Below are 15,489 nucleotides of genomic sequence, written 5' to 3' on the forward strand. Positions count from 1 at the left end.
AGCAAACCTGCTCATATGGTTATGATCACATTTTACTGTAATTTGAACTGTAATTAACAATGAATAATGTCGGAGGAGACTAATTCATGTGTAAATTTAGCAACTTAAACCACCAAGTGCTTAAAAAAATCATCTGGCTTCCTTTAGTGGTTTTGATGCTACTGGTGAGATTCTTCTCCACTTTCATTTGTCAGTAACTTCACCTATAGTTACAGTGAAAATGAGAGGTGTCTTTGAAGAGTGATTCATTCCAGCCTAAGATGGGTGTCTAAAACAGATTGGATGAATTATGCTCTAGTAGTGTCTCTCCCTTCACTGACTAATGAAGAGATAGGTAGCTCTCAACTTTTGATCTTGGAAAGGCAAATAAAAAACCCAAGACTATTGCCAGCAGAATTGCTGACAGGAGGATTCATACTGCTTTTGGAAAATCTGTGAGATCCACAAGCTGAAAGAAGTTTAAAATTGTAAATGGAGTCTGGATGACACACTAAGACTGAGCGCCTGCATTTGGAGTTCTGAATATAGTGGGAAATACTGATTTATACCCAATTGCTATACCTTGTTGCTTCTCTGTGAAAAATTAAGGATGGTCTTTTGGGAAAAGTAAAATATTGAGAACCCATTGTAAGCTTTTTACTGAAAATAAATGGGATATTGGGGAGATCTTCACTTGTTATACTAGTAAATGGTCTATAAGTCACTTAGATCTTACTGGGACTTCTGCCAGTACAATACATCATTCTTTTTAATTAAAATACTAGTTCTACTCAAAAGCACTAAAACCCATCAAAAATTTCAAAAAATCTTGTCCTTGTTAATGTGAAATGGTACTTTGCCTGAATCAGAGATGCGATTTTGTCCATGTTATCATCCCAACCAGAAAAGATAACTCTGCATAAGGCATAAGTTTATACATATATATGTATATATATATGTATTTATATAAATATATATGAATATGTGATTTATTCAAGATGTATTTAGAAGAACCATATTATCATATTTAAGCAGATTCTCCAATTTTTAAGACTGAGTTATGCAATATTTCTTCCCATAAGCTCACTCTTTAAACAAACAATTTATAAAGCAGTTGTCTTATGAACTGTGTTCTGATAAGTTTGTTTAGACACAACAGTTTTCATAACTGTCACTGCACATTGAGTTTCTTATATTTGCTTTGGACAGCAAACTGCCAACTACCTGCAAACGCTAGCAACTTCATACAATTTGTTTTGGCAAAAGGTCACCATGCAGAAAATTTTCTGTAAGATGTGGCAAGTCAGATTTCATACATACTATCCTCACTGGAACTAAGGCTCGAGATTGTTGTTTCTATAATACTCATCAAAGCTAGAGCAACAAAGAAAGAAATGCTAGTCAGGTTACTCTACTGTTTCACTATTAAAGTTTACTGCACTGTTTAATTTCTGATCATGTTAAAGTCCCATCTAACTCCTACAGTTAAATTAGATCTGATCATAGGAAGAGAACGTTAAGTCAGATTTCAATCTCAGTTGCATTCAGAACAATTCCACCAAGTCAATGTATTTACTTTTATGTAAATGGTTCAGATTCAGATTCTTATCATTTGGTTTTATTTTTGGAAGGAAAATTTAGGAGTCCACATTGACAACTCAAAACCTTTATTTTATCTGTACATCACTGCAGAAGTAAGTGCTGTTTTCTATTCTCTGTTGTTATGGTAGCATGTTTTTCAAGATATTGTATTAATCTGTCTCCTACAGATTCTACTGGTTTTTCCTATAAAAAGCCTTGTAGATAGATATGAGATCTATGTCCAATTTGAGGTGTATCATATTAAAGAGATGGATGCCTTGAACTGCACACAAAAGCATCCAGATGCCGATACTGACATTTTTGTATTCTCTTGTTCTTCTTTTAAGTTTTATTCCCCAATACTTTACCAGCATTTTTTGAGTCAGAGTTCTGTGTTGTCCAAATTGCTCTACCCACACAAAACCACAAAAATGCATTTGGCAGTCTTGCCCCCAATATAATACTCTTCCCTCCATACTTAAATGTGGATCTAAAGTAGATTTTAGACCTTTCAGTGAATGCTTTGCTGTGCACAGAGTCAGAAAAAGACACCAGGAACCGACCATATGTGAGTCCAAAATACACTGTAACCTATGGAACAGAGCTTCCCCAGCAATATGGAAAATTAAGTTAGCTTACAACAAAATTATGAACCACTTAAACACAAGAGCAGCAAGGCCCTGAGATTTGTTGGTTCAGAAAGAATCAAGAAATCCTCCATATGTACATATTTTAAGGAAGTGCATTGATTAGATCATTGTTCTGACACTGACACTGCAGACATTTATAGTCATGAGTTACTTAATGTATAAATGGCACATTGCCATTAATGACAACATTCACAAACATGCTTTTTTTTTTTTCCTTTTTTTTTTTTGTGTTTGTCTCTCTATTTCAGATACTGAACCATTTACAACACCAAAGAAGCACAGAACTGGAAGGCAGAGAACAGTAGCCTCAGACCTCCTTGTTAGGGCTCTTTCTGGGAAAGTTGGTGATACAACTTTGAGCTGAGCTTATTAAATGTTAATCAAGTTACCCTTTTGTCTTTGTGTAACAGGCTCATACTCCTACACCCATTCACAGATGCCTGTTCCCAGTCCCAGTCAGGATTTCTTTCCCCTCAAAGTCAGCACACTCAGCATTTCATTTGGCTGTGAAAGCAAAAAACTTGTGAAGGAGTCATAGGACAGGGAAAAGAATTACATGGAGATGGAAGGAGAAGGTGTTTTGGCCGACGATAAAACAAATGTTTCTGTAAATAGCAAACCCACCTCGGACTTCTACACCTTCCTGTTCTTTTCTTTGTCCAGTCAGGCTTCAATCTACTACTTAGGCCAACAGATGAACTGCTCACTTGACAGTTCTCTAACTAAGAAAGAAATCTTTCAGGGAGAAGGTCAGAGGAATGTATTTTTCTTCATTGCTTTGAAACTGGTGGCTAGTTGTGCCTACAAGGCAAAATGACAATCCTGACATCATTACTCTGAACCTTCTCAAACTGAAGCAGTGAGTGAGTTAGGACTCTTCTAGTTACTAAACTGTAAGATGAAATTGCACTTGCCATCAGTAGTATCTAGAAATAAAAGGGTGCCTTGTCCATAATTCTTTGAAACAAAGGACACTGACACTGATTTTCTGAGGCAAGTTCTGACTGTGGATTCCCAGTGAACACAAATGAGATTCCCAGTGGACATAAATACTTTTCTGGAGGTCTATATGATGTACGTACTCCCCAGCACTCATGTTGATAGCCATTATTTTGAGTTAGAATTCAAGGATCTGACTGTTAAGATTAAATGATTTGCTCATGGATAGTAACTGTGCTAGAAAAATAAGAACGTAGGTTAGAATTAGTTGTCTTCCTTGTTCTTCCTGCCATTGCATTCCAGAATGAAATATCAAAGTAAACCTTAGAAGTCAAATCCCAGTAGTGCTGGGAGTTATGTCTGTACTGTAAAAGCAACAGAGATGAAACAAACACAGGCTTTCATGAAAGTCTAGGGTGAAGGTTGTATTCCTTGCTCATCGCATCATTTTGTTTCTTCCATTTTTTTTTTTGCTTTATGTTTCCATGTCCTTCAAAGGAGCATGTTTTATTGGCTATGTGTTAGGAGTCAGACCAACGTGTTCGGAGTCAGTCCACAAGCTTCTTGTGGACTTTCTGTTCAGGGAAGCAACTTACAATCTTCCACATGCTACTCATAAGATGCGTTACTAGTACTTATTTATAGTAACAGATAAAGCTAAGCTAAGCTGCAAAGTGTGTTGATATTCTTGACTAAAAGGTGCTGCACAAAATGCAAATTACTACTGTTTCTCTTCTCTTCATCATGACACCTCTTGGCTCCAATTTTAACACAGTATACTCTTCTGTCCCTTCTTACAATTGTGTTATATTGTTCTCCTTGCTCCCTCCTATCACCTCATTTTTCCTTCCACATCAAGAAGCCTTTCTCAGTAATAGTTCTGGCATTTGGGCATAAGGAGTGTGCCCCACTCAGAAACATAATAATATTATATCACTCTAAAATGTGGTTATCTTTGGTTCAGCTCTGGATGTCATTTACAATAGTTCAATAGAATATTCAGTAGAATAGATGATGATGGGTCTGATTCTTTTCACTTGTGTCAGACCTATTCCCATGTAACTCCATTGCCCCCAATAGCATTCAGCTGATCTTAAATGAGTAGTAATGGAATAAATATAGCTGAGATTTTTTTAAGCATCCATAGCAGATCAAGTGTACCACATCAGTGGACTGCACATTTTTGTCATTAACAGTCAAAACTGTGAGGCCTCTGTGGAACTCTACAGCCTCTAAGGGCCTATATAAAACACATAAGCACCTAAGATAAAACAATGAAGATATTAATTTATCAAAATTGGGCAAAGAGAATTTGCCAGTTTCGGGGCGTACTGTAAGATCCTATCTACTGCCAAAGCATTTCCATTTTTACAAATAAGGGCACTGCTAATACAACATATTTCCTGTAACTTCTTTCCATGGGGAGTAGCTTAGAAACATAGGGGAGCAAGAAAATTCCTGGTGTTGCTTCACAGTTTTCCTGACATAGAGGCGCTAGCCTGAGCAGGAATAGTGATCCAGATACGAAGATTCTTGCTAGGTTTGCATCAAATTATTTCCAACAGCATTTACTATTTACATAACACTACTAAAATATTTTTAGATGCTCTGTCCAAATAAATTTGTCACTGTGATCTCAGTGAAATCACTTTTTTTTCTTTCCGAAGAAATTTGCAAAACGTTTTCTAATTCTTAGAGATAGAAGTAAAGAGTTCTAAAACTATTAATTACTAAACAGAAAAAAGAAGCAACCTAAGAAATTAGAATTTAAGTAATCAAAATATTCAAAGCCACCTTTTGTTTTTTAATGAAAGACTCCTTGAAACAGCGATAACAATGTGGACTTGGGCTAGAGAGGTCACACTGAACTCACGGAATTTTCTTTAGACATTACTGCCATGGCAGATAAGAGAAATTCAGTGCATGTACTATACTTAGATTTTAAAAAGGCAACTGACAAGATTCTATACCAGAGATAAATTTCTTAGCTACGGTCATCGAATGACAAGAATAATAGGGTAATGGACAAAACACTGGCATAATAGCAGAACACAAAAAGATACCTGAATATAGATGTTTCATCCTATTAAAGAAGAAAAAGGTGGATTAAATATATAAAATAAGAGCAAATTTGAAGACTAGTCCTCTAGATCTCCCAGACTGGATGGTGCACATGATTACAAAAGGGAAACCAAACATTGAATGAATCAATTTTTGTGCTTACTCTTCAGAGAGCTGAAGGTGTGTAGATCTGTCAAGGATGGTCACACTGATTGAATTTAGATCTGTTGCACCTGCATTATTGGACCAAGGTAGCACTTATGATGAGAGATAAACAGGTTTTTTAGCAAAGATTAAAAAGTCTTCTAAGTTGTCAGTGATTTTAATGTCTGGCAAACAATGACTAACAGAGGGTTCTTCCAGCTCTCCCTGTGCATCACAGAGAAATGATAGGCATCAGAGTTCTTCCTGGGAGCAAGGAATGAGGAAGAAGAAGTGGGTCTGAGTCAAAGGAAAGCTGAGCCACCAAAGCCATGAAGCAAGCAATATGTTTACAAGCAAATTGAGATACAAACTCTGTATAGTTTCTGGAGCATAGAGTAGGGGGAAAGAAAGTCCGTAGCATGGATGAAAGATTGTCGGACTCCCTTCCTCCAAATGCTACTCTGCAAAGCTCTTCCACTTGGTGTTTGTGCAAGGTGCACTTCTGTACTATGTGTGGCAAGTACCTGTAAGACATAAGAAAAATCTTGAAACCAAGCATAAATACGAAGCTGTAATGTATATTATTATTAAATGTGAATCAATATGGTATTACACCAGTGCTTCACCAATAAGAAGAATTGCATTAAACTGGTAGCACAGTAAGAGAATGGTTGTGTATGGGACAGTGATGGGGAAAGAGGAAGGAGCATCCGCGAGTTCAAAGGAATAGGTAGGTATGTCTCTTTGTGGAGGAAAAAGTACTGAGGGAAAAAATCCACAGGCAGATGTATTGGTCTGGATAAGACTGTATGGTATTATGACTTTATTAACTAGTCTTAAGTGGTAGAGGTTCTGAAAACATGTAAGTAAAAGCATTCTAGGAGTACCGTGAAAAATAAACAGGATAATTATTATAAAAATGGTACTCTCAAAGCTCTTAAAGCATTTTTTATTAAATCAAAATTATACTGATGTAACATTAAGAATGAGATTTTAACTGAAATGTTTAAACCAAAGGTTTCTTCAAGAAACACTCACACTGTTCCCATGAGTATATGCATAACAATAGATTCTTTCATTGTGTACTGAATTTTTGCATCAGACACTGAATAATAATTATTTTCCACTGTAGCTTCACCCCAGCCTACCTGGAGTTTCACAACACCACAGAAGAAAGCTGCTCTCTGAATAGGCAGCTCCTCAAAGAGGCAGTGATCTACCAGATGCTAAGAGGATACACAGAAACATGAGGGAGGGCTTAAGCCAGTATATAGGAGAGAAACCAGATGTGTGAGAAACATTATACAGGCACTGTCAAAAATGAAGAAAGAAATAGCTTGAAGAAGCAGATGGGTGGACAAGGTGACAATAATATCAAATAACAAAACAGACAACAAAATGCCTGGGGTAGGGGGGGTGTGGAAAGGAAAGAAAAATTCACAATACTTAAAGAGATAAAACCAGGTAAATATGAAAATTTTTGAAAGCAGTGAGGCACTCATGGGTTTTTCTAAGATGTGTGTATGCAAATTCAAGAAGTATAGCAAAGATGACATCAATAGTAATAATTGTTAGAGCTCTGAATTTATCAGGGTCTCAAACAGGTTAATGACTGTGGTGTACAGCTGCATCTAGAGTTATAGCTGGTCTCAAAATGAAAGGTACAAATGCCCAGATCCTTTCAGGTACTGTTTAAAAATTTTAAAAAGAGTTATATACTTACATTGATTCAATCTTAATTGATCTACAGAATCTTAAAAGAGGCATAAAAGCATCCATGCACAAAGCTGTACGATTTTATTGATATTATTCAAACATTATTGCTATCTTTAGCATTTAGTTCACATCATGCAAAACTCTTGTATAAATAAACCATAGTTTAGTTGATTTGCAGTTGTTATTAGCTGGCAATGTCTGCATTCAGTTTTCAGCGGACCCTAAGGCTCCACTCAACACTGCAAATTTTTGAATTGATTTTTCGTTTAGGTATTTTCCCTCAAAAATCTCAACAAACAATGGGAGGGAAGAAAATGGATACCAGCCTAGAACAGCTTCATTGATAAAATGAACTTGATCTGTGTCTGATAAATCTTGATATTCAGGCAAGGTGAGTGTTTCAATAGCTTTTTCTATGGTTTTACATTTAATTTGCATGAATTAAAATAATTGACCAAGTACAGAGTATATTAGAATCCAAGTTACTATGTCTTTGTAAGGCATAACATCTTTCGATAGTATTAGAAAAGGGATCTGTCTAAAGGAAATTCACCTCTTTACAGTAGGTCAGTAGCCACGGAAAATTTCAAAATGAACAAAAAGTAGGCAACAACATGGAGGAAAAAGAAGAGTAAGACTAAACAAAAGAAGTTAAAAGGTTGGTTGATTTGCTTTCTTGCACAGTTCCTACACTAATTTTTAGCAGAGTGACTTCTGAGTTATGTTGTTGTAAAAGAAAGGAGAAAACAGGATAAAGTTAGGATAAATTGACTAATAGGAGCAAGACATCAGTGAAAGAAACAGTAAGGCCTCAAAAAGATAGTGAAAGTAATTTATTGACAGCCTAGGTAAGCATTGCTAAAAATTTTAATGAATTCTGAGCCTCAGTGTTCACAGAGGAGGATTGGGAACAGATGCCAGAAACAGACATAAATTTAACAGCAGAGGTGGAAAGCATACTGAAGAAACTCAAGATCGTGCCAGAAGAGGTGACCTAGAAATTAGAACATTTAAAGACTGACAAAACTAAAGGACCAGAAGGTACACATTTGATGAAGCGTCCCAGAAGAGATAGGGAAACCTTTAGGAAGTTTATTTATAATCTCTTTGGAACTGAAAAGGGCAAAGTAGCACATATTTAAGTGATCTAGCTAAAATCTAGAAAGCTTGACTTGTAAGATGAAAGGTGAACCAAATACTTTGAAAGGTAAAGATATCAATTAACTACATGGATTTTCTAAAGCTGTACAAGGCAATGAGCGTGAATTTCAGAATTCCTCAGAAGTACATTTCTATCTTAAAACCATATGAATGATTATTTATCTAATAATACGTTTAAGTTCTGTATTTCCTAAGCTTGGTGCTTTTCCCCTGTTAATGAGTTCTATAACAGGTGATCATTACTAATGTACGTAAACATTGGAGACTGCTATACAATTCTAACAATATGAAGACATTGAAAACATTGGATCATGTACTTTGAGAGAAAAAAAATCTGTAACATGTCAAAGAGAATTAATAATGAAACTGAACCTAAAAATATAGAACAAAAAAAACCCAAACACCAAACCAAACAAACAAACAAAAAGGAATGAGAGCAAAATGTAAGCTTTACTCCTTCCCCTCTCTGAAGAAGTACTACCATTTGAGATTTTGTGACCCTGGCAGGACTGGGTTCCCCACATTTCAAGAAAGAGGTGGAGAGGTGTACTGAAAAGAATTCAAATAAAGACCAGAAAGATGATCAAAAGGCTAGGGAACCTGTCTTATGAGAAAAGACTGAAGGAGTTCAATCTTTTCTTCTTGGTGAATAGAAGATGCAGGGTGACATCTTCACGGTATTCTAGTACTTAAAGGGCAGCTACAAAGATGATGGAGGCTCTGTCTTCACAAAGAACGACACAGAGAAGACAAGAAGCAACAACTTCAAGTTTCCTTAGGAGAGGTTTCATCTTGATACAAGAAAGAAATTTTTTATGATGAGAACAATGAGTGAAGTCCTCACTCCTGGAAGTGCAATTAGGCAGGAGGCTAAGTAATCTCATCTAGGCTCCCTTTCCCATGAAAGGTTGGACTAGATGATCTTTCAATATCCCTTAAAACCTGAGTTGTTCTGTAATTCTATTCTGTCATGAATTGGTTCATTTGCCATGTCCTTTGGTGGGTTATGGAAATGTGCACTCTTTTGGTAATACTGAGAAAATGCTCACTAATACACATAGCCATATATTCTCTGTTCTGAGATGCTTTTGGTATTCCAGGGACTTATCTGTGTCACTGCTTCTGGTCATCTGCTTTTCTAAGGCTGAATCTGACATTGCCAGGTATTTTCTCTGCAGTCCAGAATGTCCTAGCCCTCCACCGCTCACCTACAGGATGCTTGAAATGGTTGCAGTTTCCAGTCCGCAACTCTCCTTGCTTGACAGCCTTTCTTTAAAAACATAAATCTGATCCCGCATATGATTTCTAAAACTCTGACAATACGAAGTTTCCACTCATTCCTGATTTTATCAAAGGATTTTCCTGTGATATAATCCTCTAATCCAGAAGACTTATGAACTTAATTAAATTCAACAAAAAGAAACTATGACAACTACAGAATCGAGATACTTTGCTTAGTTTGCAAAAAAAGGTTTAAAGAAATTCAAATGGATTAGGCAAAAACTACAGAAAAATTATCTCTTGAGTTCCTAGCAAAGGTTTCTCAGAGAACTCAAGAGAAGTTTGCTGCAGGCCTGGTGATCTATGGTACTGACGGTATGTTACATTAATGTCCCAAGGATTGACATATATATGTTATAAAGGGTAGTTATAAGTTGTAACAGTTGTGAATGAGGGAAATATCAGACAAGTATAAGGCCAAAGTAACACTAATAAGACATATTTTATTCACCTTATATAAAAGTAACCTGAAACACAGAATGTGCAGTAACAGGCTGAAATTTGATGACTGCACAAAACTTGAAAATAAGTCAAAATGAATAAGGTGGACACTAAAATAAAGAGCAGTTGAAAAGGCTAAGACCAAGGACAGATATATGGTTATGACATAATACAGAAAAATATAAGAGAAAGACACTGAAGATGAAAAGAAAGATTTTCAATTTTCAAACAGCAATACAGAAAATCTAGATGTAGGGAATATATCACGTAAACCTTTGACCCATTGCTTATAAGCAGTAAATTGTAAGAAACTGAAATTAGAGCCACATAAGAAGGCTCGGGAAATGAAATTGAGTGGGAATTATTTGACTGATGTAAAGATATGACCAGCCAAATAGTGCTTTATTGGGCATAAACCTCAAAACTAAAGGGTTAAAAATATCAAATAAGAACATTTTGATAAGGACTCAGTTCTTTCTTTGGAGAGATTTCATTGAAATTAACAGGTTTCTTCATATATCTACATTAAAAAAAAATAAAGCTGCCCCCAAAAAAATAGCTTTCACTTGTTTTTAGTTATCATTCTGATTACTTTGACCAATACCTCAGGTAGTTTATGATAGTATACCGTTCAATTCTGTGAATGTAAATTCACTGAAGTTCACCTTCTGGGAAAAAAAATGCTTGCCAAAATGCCCAGAACAAACGGATAGTCTTTTGGTAAACAGCTGCAGTCAACCTCCTGCCTAATCCACCCAAACTGTTATCACTGTATTTTTGTTGTAGGTCTCCTGCCACGTTGTTCTTTATCAAGAGGTATACTCAGCTTTGGGACTGCTGCACCAAAGACTAGATTTTCTAAGATCAGAACATTCTGCCTTCAGTCTGAGAAGCAGAGCTGAGATCTCTCAGCAGCGGTCAGGAAGGTAGGGAAAGATTTCTCTCTCTGCGGCTGATTCTTTCTCTGAAAGTTTCTGGCCTTCTTTCTGCTGTAATGTTTCTGAGTCCACAGAGCCTCAGAACAGCTCATCTTCTGGTTGCCAACTATGTAGCTTCCTCTGAAATCCTTTTCTATATATCTGCTTTATTACCTCAACAGTGAATGTGAGGTTTACACTTCTGTTTGATTTCACTGAGATTATCTTGTGGGCTGATGGGAGCATCTGATATACATAGCCCAGTACAGCTTCAGTGACAACGGATATTGAGAAATCTGAGATACTCAGCAAGTCCTTCCCCTGAGTCTTCGCTGGCAGTCAGGCTTCCCACATCTCTCAAGTCCCTGAACCTCCAGACTGGAGTTGGGGGAAAGAAGTAAACAAAGAGCAGTTTGAGACCATCTGGTGGAAGTGAAAAGGCACAAGTCTCTGGGTCCTGATGTATCACAGAGTCCTGAGGGAACTGGCTGATGTGATTGAAAAGTCACATTCCATCCTATTTGTAAAGTCATGGTGATCAGGTGCAGCCTGGAAAAAGGGAAACTTCCCTTCTATTTTTAAAAGTAGGATAAAGGAAGACCTAGGGAATTACAGGGTGGTGAGCCTCACCTCTGTTCCTGAGAGGACCATGGAACATAACCTTGTGGAAGCAATGTTAGTGCACATACAACACAAGGAAGTGATCTGAGACCACCAACACAGCTTCACTAAGGGCGAATTGTGCCTGACCAACATACTGCCTGCTATGATGGAGTGACTGCAACGGTCAAAAAGGGAAGACTGATCAATGTCATCTACCTAGATTTCTGTAAGACATTTCACAGTCCCACACGACATCCTTAACACCAAATTGGACACCTGTGTTTGAAGGGTGGACTATTTGGTGGATAAGGAATTAGCTGTATGGGTGCAGCCGGAGAGATATGGTCAATGTCTCTATGTCTAGGTGGAGGACAGTGAACAAATGGTGATTGTCGGGGCTCTGTCCTGGGACTGGTGCTCTTTAAAATCTTTATCAATTACATAGACAATGAGATTGGGTGCACCCTCGGCGAGTTTGCAAATGACACAGAGCTGAACAGTGCAGTAGACACAACAGAAAGAAGGGGTGCCATCCAGAGGGACCTGAGAAGTGGGCCCATGAGAACCTCATGAGGTTCAACAAGTCCAGGTACAAAGTGCTGCTGTGGTAATCCCAGACACGAGTACAGACTGTAAGAAGTCATTGACAGCAACCCTGAAGAGAAGGTGGATGAAAAGATGGCAATGTGTGTTTGCAGACTTCAGCAGTGTTTCTCCCCCTCTACTCTGCCCTCATGAGACCCCACCTGGACTACAGCTCTGAGGTCATTAGCATAAGAAAGATGTGGACCTGTTAGCGTGGGTATAGAGGAGGGTCACAAAGATAATGAGAGTACTTGACCACCTCTCCTACAAAGACAGGCGGGGAGAGCTGGGGTTGTTCAGCATGGAGAAGAGAAGGTTCTGGGGAGATCTCGTTGTTTTCCAGCACTTAAAGGGGGCTTATAAAAAAAGGAGATTCACTTTTTGCATGGGCAGATAGTAATCAGGTAAGGGGGAACATTTTTAAGCTAAAAGAGGAAAGATTTAGTTTAAATATTAGGAGAAAATTCTCTAATACCAGGGTGGTGAGACACTGGAACAGGCTGCCCAGGGAATTTGTGGATGCCCCATCCCAGAAGATGTTCAAGGCCTGGTTGGATGGTGCCCAGAGCAACATGATCTAGTGAGTGGCATCCCTGCCCATGATAGAGGGAGCTGAAACTAGATGATCCCCTCCAACCCAAATTGTTCTATGATTCTGTGATCCACAGTTGAACCCTTATATGCAATGAGCTGAACACCTGGGTGAGAATGTGGCTGGTTGTTCCTGATTCTTGTGCCCATCTTCAGATATCTCATGTTGTCATGTACACACAGAAGGATATAAACACAGCAAGATATAAACAACATGAAAATCCTGGGTTGGGTCCAAACTATCCTCACTTATCTGCATGTTTCCCACATGAGCATATAATTTACCAGTAAGTAGTTCAGTTAACTTCAGTGTAACATAAAGAAAATGTAAAGTCATTAGAAGCACTGAACATTTGGCAGTTTTTTTAATGCTTTAACTATAATTAATAAGTGTGGTAACAGGTTTTTTTGAAATGGTACAGGAGACAACATAGAGAAAAGAGTGGATTTTTTTTTTTTTTGAGAGAGAGAGAGTTCTGCTTTTTATAGTAATTGGGATATAAACACCTAAAATCAGGATTTTATACTAAAAGGGCAAGCTAACCTTACTAATGGTGATTACTCACTGTATAATAGAAAAGGAAATAAAAGCTTTTTTATAAAATGTACCAAATCCTAAGAGTGCTGTTAAACTCATTAAAGAAAAAATGAAGTTTGAGAAACTGGTCTTATTTTTTTTCACTCCCAGTAGAGTTCATTTCTACTTCAACAACTAAGCCAAGGTCACATTTAACTCACTTCAATTTCACCCAGTGCACAAGCTAATGTCAATAGTACAGCTGCCATGCAGAGCTAAAGACTGATGGTTAGACAAAGCCATTTACACAAGGCTGGGTCTTTCATCTTCTCTCAGCTAGTGACATAAGAAAGCACTGAGGTTATTCTCAACTAGAGAGTAAAACTGGCATATTAGAAAAAATGTTATTCTCCTTAGCTGTCACACAAAGGATCTGAAGAAATGTAGAAATGTTTTTTTCCTTGGTCATCTAGGGAGATCACAAAGTGACTCTAATAGCCTTCACTCTGAAATTTTCACATGGTTTAAGTGATTGCCAAGTCTGATATTTTCCATTTACACTTCATTGCCATCAGAAAAAGAAAAAAAATCAATATACCTACCTACTCAAGTGTGTCACAGGATGAGCTTATAAAAGAAGACATCAGTCTTTTTAGGGCATGAAAAATATACTTATTCAAATATATCTTATTTAAAATGACATAAATTGCAGTGGTTAGTCAAGATTCGATTTCCTCTGAAATATAAGACTTAAAATATTCCCTGACTTGCCAAGGAATAAGAATCCTTCAAACTGTTGATATGTACAAATGTACTTGTTTTCTCTTGTAAGTTATACCTGCCACAGTGTACCAGTATGAGTGACTACCTTTAGGATTTTTAAAGGGAAGGTGAGATTTAACATATTATCACATTTCTCTGAGAAGCTACAAATAACTGGAACTTTGCCAAAACATGGGAACATAGCTTTTTTTTATTATTATTTCAGTCATACTATGTGTATGAATTTGAGTTGCAGCTTGTTGGCCCTAATATGATTCCACATGATGTCATGCTGTTCTAACAAGCTCAACCACCCTAAGCAGAACTCTCTTCCCCTTGCATGCTACAGCTCTTACATATTTTATCTGTCCTGTTAAAGATTTCTAGCAATTTCCATGCAACAATATGCAATGCCTTTGTTTTAGATTAATAAAATATCATAGGTACAATGGAATTGTCTTGTCAAAGATTTGACTGCTTGGCCACTGTCAAGAACATTTGACAAGTGAGAGCCAAATTTGTCCCTGACTGTTTTGCTCTCAATGGAAGTTGACAGGTCATCATTCAACTTATGATGTCGTTTCAACCCCATTATCGTTTTTACCTTGTTTTAGCACCTCTCTGTGGCAAAGGTAGTGAGTAAGATATTGAAGAACTGAGGTGGTATTTCAGGCTATCTGCCAGCAAGTGCTGAATAATAATGGAATTTATTTGCTTGCAAACTGAGCTATTGAATTTAGACTTTCAGAGGGTCACCTCTGTGATTTGTCCCATCCCCAGCTGGTCAATCATCTAAAAAGGCAGAATTACCAGGGTCAATTGCGAAACTCTTTCTCCTATGTGGTAGCACAACATACCAACCATACAACTACTAGGCCATCCCCCACAGTTACAAGTATTTCAAGGTCAATTTATCAATTTAACAGCTTCATCTTCTTAATCACTAAACTTCTGTCTCTTTGAGCTTGTGCTGAAAGACTGGGGCTGCTAATTAAAATGGAGCTTTACTAGCAAGTACACAAATTAGATCCTGTCAGTAAGTTTATTCTAACTATTGGTCATTTCTAAATGCCTTTTTAATCCCCTAATTTTTACATTAAAATTCAAAAGCCTAACAATCTTAATCACCCCTACATCAAATTCATCATTAAGAACAGGAAGCCAGATGGTATAATTTTGATTTACCGGACTTCAGCGTGAATTAATGTACTGAGTGCCGATAATGAATACATCAAACCTGATATTGCAGAAACCTATGAATCTGGCATGTTAAATTAATAACACACTTTGCACAATGAAAGCATGTAAGCTCATATAAAACTGAGGAGTAATGGTCCCTTTTATTTTAAATGGTCTTTATTAGCCTGCAGTTTTGACTCCTAAAAAAAAAGATATGAACATAGTGCTTAAGAAAGTTCTGTCTGTTTCCTATCTGTTCTTTTTTTTATGTAGACACGAAGTCAAATGAAAATAAAAATCCACCTCACTGAAAACTTTATATTTGTGAAAGATATATTGGTGAAGAAAGGGCCCCAGTGAGTTGCCTAAATCCATAAAATAT

Source organism: Pipra filicauda, unplaced genomic scaffold, assembly GCF_003945595.2.
Source record: "Pipra filicauda isolate LSUMZ 115617 unplaced genomic scaffold, ASM394559v2 scaffold39_size4671491_pilon, whole genome shotgun sequence".
NCBI lineage: Eukaryota > Metazoa > Chordata > Aves > Passeriformes > Pipridae > Pipra > Pipra filicauda.